Raw genomic sequence first — 6,924 nt, forward strand, 5'->3', positions numbered from 1 at the left:
CTATGAGATGGATTGATTCGGTGACTGGGGTAATCGGGATGGGTGTGTCAGAGGCAGTGCGGTTGGCGCAGGAGAGCAGGGTTTAGGGCTGTTGTGCATAGGGTCGCTATGAGTCGGAAACGACTCGACGGCACATAACAACAACAAACTGTCATTATGAAGCCCTTGTCTGAAATGTCTTTACCACTCTCTTGTGATATTGGTGCTCCTGGCCTAAAGGTGATGGGTGGTCTCCATGCAGCAGGGCAGTCTCCACATAGCAGGGTGATCTCCTTGAAGAGGGTAGTCTGGAGCTCTGGGCAGGTCATTGTGGGGAATGCACAGTAATTCTGAAACCTGTCCTATCCTGAGTCATTCTGTCACTGACACACCTACCTTCATTGTTGCAGTTACTGTATCCATTCATCTCATCCATGGTTATCTTCTCCAGCACCATTCCTCCACCATTCCAAGCCTGATGCCTATTTTCCAAAGACTGGTCCATCCTGGCAGTTTCTTAAAGAGGGAGAATTTCATTATCAATCTAATAAAGGCAATGCATGATATGTTTCCTTATTAAAATATGAATGGTTCTATATATAGCTAATGTTTGAAAAAAGCTTGTGTGCTTTTGGCATTATTTTTAGGAAGCAAATAAGTGCAGCTACTCAACTTCTATCTTTTCCTTTCCCACCAATCCTCTTATTAATGAGACACTCCCTTCTTTGTGCTGTTACTTAGCTTTTGTATTTGCACTGTTTTACTATATGGTACATGCAGATTGTCTCATTTCTTTTACTGGAGCACTACCTTCTACACAGTTTCAGTCTTTCAAACTGTCTTCCTTATATGCGGCTGAAAGAATGAAACTATGAACAACTTCATCGTACTTGGATCCACAATTAACACCCTTGGTATCAGCACTCAGGAAAGTTTGAGGTGTATTGTACTGGGAAAGTCCACAGTTAAAGATCTCTCCTAATTATTGAGGAATAATGATAATGATGTCAGTTTTGGGTGAAGGTGTGTCGGATGCAGATGATGGACAATGAATAAGGATGACAGAGGAAGAGTTGATGCGCTGTAGTGTTGGAGAAGAGCACTGAACCATCCCATGGACGGCCTAAAGCACAAGTTTGTTTAAGAAAGGGTACAGCCAGAGTGCACTTTGGAGACAAAGATGATGAGGCTTTATCTCACATATTTCTAGCATGTTGCTAGGAGGGGCTGTTCCTTGGAGAGAGATCTGATGCTCTGAAAGGTGGAGATTCGGTAGAGGAAAGGAAGCCTCTCAACCAGGCAAATTGACATGGTGCCTGCTGCAGTGGTATCTAATGTATCAGGAAGTGTGAGGATAGCACAGGACAGGACAGGGTTCAGATCTATTGTTCATAGGATTGTTATGTATCATATTGGACTTGATGGCACCTAACAACAACAACATTTCTAGAAGGCCAACCACTCACATTACTAGTATGTTGTTTCTTGCTGTTGAGTACCATCAAGTCGAACTGACCCATAGCTGACCCTCCAGAGGATTTTTCAGAGGCAATTAATTGCACTGGAGGAGACCTTCCAGGGGGTTTTCGGAGGCAGTTAATCTCACATGAGGAGATTGCCTATCCTTCCACAGAGCAGCTGGTGGGTTTGATTTGAACTGTGTGTCTTTGGGATTGCAGTGCAGTTTCTTAACATTAGGCCACCAGAGATCCTCATTACTATTGTACATATTTATTTGTGTTTGGATAAGCAGGTAAATGCATAAATTGAAAGGAAAGAAACTTTTTTTATAATAGAATTATGGCAGATGGATAGACCAGAAGAGTTGAGAAAGGTTATACCTGCAGCTGCAGTGAGTTTGGAGTAGGCTGATGCCTCTAAGGTCTCTTCAGAGATGAATTGACATAATGACTGCAACCATTGGCTCAAACATAGCAACCATTGTGAGGATATTATAGTGCTGTTCTGTTGATCAGGTTGTTGCTGAGTTGCAACAGACTTGATAGCATCAAATAAAATCAACAACGCATATTGAAACATTAATGCCTTAGGCTTTTTACCATGATGATTAATTTGTTTTCTAGGAATTCACTCTGGGCTAGGCCTTTCTTTACCTCCCTGTTTAGGCCCCTGAAGAGCAGTGCTGCCTCATAAGCTGCTAAACCAATGCAGAGAGTATCAAGGCTTTTGCACTAATGTCTTTGAGTTCAGTGTTCTTTCCAATACCATGGATTTTTTTTTCCAGTTGACTAAACTTTGAATCATAATTGATATTCCTAAATTGCATGCTTTGTGTTGATTTTTTGGTAAATATTTCTACTGACAGCTATTGTTTATCTCACAGTAAAATGAGATTCTCTGTTATCTATGCTGAGTTCAGGAAGTTCTGGTGGCCTAGTGGCAAGGAATTGCACTACCAACCTGTTAGTATACAGTTTGAATCCACCAGCTCCTCCACGAGAGAAAGATGAGTAGTTTCTTCCAGTGTTATTTACAACTTCTGAAAATCTGCTTGAGTTTTAGCTATGAGTTGGTTCTACCTGGATCATGCATGATTGGATTGTACATAACAACAATGATTTAAAGTTTTTGGAAATAATTCGTTACTTGGGTGACTTCTTTTTCTCCATTCATATCCTAAATTAGTTCCACTTAAGACCAGCATAGGATCGTTAAGAATTGTGTGTTTAGCTAATTTTTCAAAATTTTTTTTGTTAAAACTGGAACTGAGTGAAAAGTGTATACGTTTACTGTCAAGAAGACAGTGGAAGAACTGGCCTAATAAGACAGTTAGCTTGGTTCCTGCCTTAGGCTAAGTTCTCTAGAGAAGCAAAACTACTGGAGTTTGTATATGTGTATTTATACAGAGAAACTCACCTTAAGGAAATGACTCACACCCTGTATTAGCTTGGATGTCCCAAGTCCATGGCTTAGGTGGATGTTGGTCTAAAGATTTCTCCTGACTCATTTTCAGGGCCTGATGAGCCCAACATTTGCAGATTGTTTGCTCACAGCCTTAAAAGTCTAGCAAATCACAAAATTGTCAGGACAACATGTTAGGCCACTTGCTCGAGTTCCAAGAATTTAAGTCAAGTGATGGTGAGTCAGATGCTGAATCCAGAATAAGGAAAAAGAAAATTTGCTTGAATGTCCGTATATAATGTATAGACACAGCAACCCAAAGGAAAACTCTTTCAATTGGCTCATAGCAAATCTTATCATAGATGTTAGTACACTATTTTATTTCATCATTGACATGAATGTAATATGGGAAATCACTACTTCATTTCATATCTGACCAACTGTACAATAATTGTGAAACCACTGAGAATCATAGCTGGACCAGATTGACCTATACCTTGTTGTTAGGAGTTGTCAAGTTAAGCACTACTCTTAGAGACCCTATGAACAGTGGATCTGAGCCTGTTGCAGAACCTTGTAAATCCACCTGATGGAATGGCTTCCTCTCATTTACCAACTCTCCGCCTTTCCAAGCATTATATTTCTCTCCAAGGAATAGCCCTTCTTATCAACATACCTGACGTATGTGAGGTGAAGCCTCATCATCGTTGCTTCCAAAGAGCACTAAAAATAATGAAGAATGGTTTATCTTAGAGTTCTTTTAGTCTTTAGAGTTTAAAAATCTCATTTTGTGTTCACATTTCTTACAAAATTATGGTAAAATAAAATTGCATGTATAATTGAACTACTGATCCAACTGTTTAAATGTTTAAACTATCATTATTTAGATTTCTCTGTGTTAACTTACAACATAATTAAAATTAACTTGATTACTTGCAGTACTTAACCATGCATCTTTTCAAGAAGAAGCTAAGAAAATCTTCCCTTATCCTTTTATCCTTCTTGGGCAGTGCCCCACCCCTATTTCACCCCCAGGTAATGAGAGACTCCTTTCTTTGTTCTCATACACAGCTCAGTAGTAACACTTATTGAATGCTGATTGTGAACTTTTAAGTCTAATTTTTTAAATGTCATTATGTGAAGAGAACAACTAATTTAGTGTAAGCTTCAAGAGCAATTATGGTTTAGCCCAAAATTTAGACTCTAAACTACCACATTCATATGATACTTAAGTTTTCTGTTTTTAGACATCTTATAAATATTCCTAAAAGTGTTCTTGGAGATAGAACTTTACAAAATCTGAACTTTTAAAAACTGCTTGTTTGATGTTTAGGAGTTGTGCTTCCAACCTAAAGGAAGACAGTGGGAATTAATGAGCTGCACCTTAGGAGAAAGATGGGCAATCGCCTCTCTGTGATTTGCAGTCTCTGAAAATCCACTGGATCGTCTGCTGTGAGTTGGTTTTGACTCAAGGGTACATTGCAACAACAATAGTGTTTACAGACTTCATTTTATTTGAGAGAATGAAAATATTTAAAGGTGAAAGAAGACAGCCTTATTCAGATGTAGTGAATAAGGATGACAGAAAAGGAATTGATGCCTTTGAGCTTCAGTGTTGCAGAAGAACACTCAACATCCCAAGAAAACAAACAGATATGTCTAGGAGAAGGTGCATCTGGAGTGCCCTTTGGAGGCAAGAGTGATGAGACTTCATGTCACATACTTTGGGTGTGTTTCTAGGAGAGGCTTTTCATTGGAGAAGGACATGATGCTAGAAGGGTGGAGGGTTTGCTAAGGAGAGGAGGACCCTCAACCAAGTGGATTGACACAGTGATTGCTACAATGGGTTCTTGTGTGTCAGGAAGTGTGAGGATGAGACAGGATAGAAAAAGGTTCGTTCATATGGTCTTTATGAGTCGTACATGACTTGATGACACCTAAGAACAATAACAACAATTTGCAGAACATCCTTTGTTTAATGGACAGAAGCATGGGAGAACTTAATTGCTGTAACTTTTAATAAAATAGTTTTATATTATTTACATATTTTTTGGTCTGGGAATTTAATAAGTGCAGTATTACATTAATATTTACGGTGTTGTTGTCTTCGTTAAGTCCTATGGAATAGTCTACTACTCATAGCCACCCTATGAACAACAGACCAGAACCCTGTTCTATCCTGTGGCATCCTTTTCATTTCTAATACACTCGATCCCATTGCTGCAGTCACTGTGTTAATCTATCTTGCTGAGGATCTTTCTCTCTTTTGTTGACTCTCCATTTTCCCAAGCATTTCGTCCCTTTCCAAAGAATAAACCTTCCTAGCAACATACCCAAAGTTTATGAGGCAAAGCCTCACTATCTTTTTCTATAAGGAGCACTCTACTCTGGCTGCATCTTCTCCAAGAAATACTTGGTTTCTTTTCACACTCTATGAAATATGCAGTACTCTCTCCAACACTTAAAATTTCAAAAGCTTAAATTCTTCTTCCATCATCTTTATTCATTGAGTCACTTCCCCAAAAAGAATTGGCTGACAGAAGAATTCATGAAATAGCATATGACTAAGAGGCAAGCGTGATGAAGAGGAAGTTCAATCTAACCTGAAGGAATTGACAAAAGACAAGGTCCTAGGAATTGATGGAATACCAACTGACCTATTTCAGCAAACATATGCTTTCCTAGGCATGCTCACCAAGTTGTGCCAAGAAATCTGGAGGACAGCTGCTTGGCCAGGTGGCTGGAAGTGATTCATAATTATCCAACAGAGTATGATAATATGATTGATACCACACAATATCATTGATACCACACACAAGCAAAATCTTGCTGAAGATTATCCAAAAATGACTGTAACAGTGCATCAACAGAAAACTACTAGAAGTACAGACTGGGTTTAGAAGAGGCAGTGGCACTAGAGACATCATTACCAATGTCAGATGGATCTTGGCTGAAAACAGAGAATGTGATGGATCTTATCTAAAATTAGAAGAATTCATTGTTTCATTGACTACAGCAAGGTGTTTGACTGTGTCAACAACAGCTTGTGGCTAACCTTGAGAAGAGAATCCCAGACCACTTGTTTGTGCTCATGTGAAACCTATACTTGAGTAAAGAGACAGTCATCAGAGCAGAGCAAGGAAACTGTATGATTCAAAATCAGGAATGCATCCTTTCTGCATACATCTTCAATCTATATGCAGAGCCGATAATTTGATTGCTTGCTGAAACTGAGGATGAACTGACATCTACTGCAGAAAGTTAAGGCCTGCAGTCTCCAATATGGATTGAAGCTTAACATCATACTGGTAAAACTGGACTGCTCCCTGCAGAAAAAACTGAAACAGAATCCACTTCTCACACCATACAAATAAACTCAAAGTGGATCAGAGACTTGGGAGTAAAGCCACAAACCAGAAAGTTCATCAGAGACAAACTGGGATCATACTTTAAGGGCCTCCCAGTTTATGGTATAAAGAAACTACCAAATATGGCTAGAAATACACAATCTGGAAAGGATAAAATTTATGAATAGGACCTTCTAAAGATTAAATCTTTGTGTTCATCAAAAACATTTTACAACAAAGTGAAAAGGAAACTGACTGGGAAAAAATATTTGACAATACCATTTCAGACATAGGTCTCATATCAAAAGTTTACAGAATTCTACAAAGCCTCCTTAAGAAAAAGACTGACCACACAGTTATAAAATGAGAGAAAGATATGGAAGGAAATTTCACAGAGGAAGTTATTCAGATGGCCAACAGCCACTTGAACACACATGTAGAAATGTTCAAAATCACTTTCAAAAAGAGAAATGCAACTTAAAACCACAATGAGATACCATGTCACTCCAGTAGTGGTAGCAAAGTATGACAGGACAGCAAATAATAGATGTCGGAGAGGAAGTGGTAATATAGGAAATCTTACACATTGTTGGTGGGATTGCAAAATGGTACAACCACTCTGGAAGGCAGTTTGGTGCTTCCTCAAAAAGGTGAACATAGAAATTCCATATGACCCAGCTATTCCACTGCTTGGAATATACCCTGAGAAAATTAGAACTGTGGCACAAATGGAAAC

This window comes from Elephantulus edwardii, unplaced genomic scaffold (genome assembly GCF_000299155.1).
Source record: "Elephantulus edwardii isolate Elephantulus edwardi_28Jun2011 unplaced genomic scaffold, EleEdw1.0 scaffold00294, whole genome shotgun sequence".
NCBI classification, from domain to species: domain Eukaryota; kingdom Metazoa; phylum Chordata; class Mammalia; order Macroscelidea; family Macroscelididae; genus Elephantulus; species Elephantulus edwardii.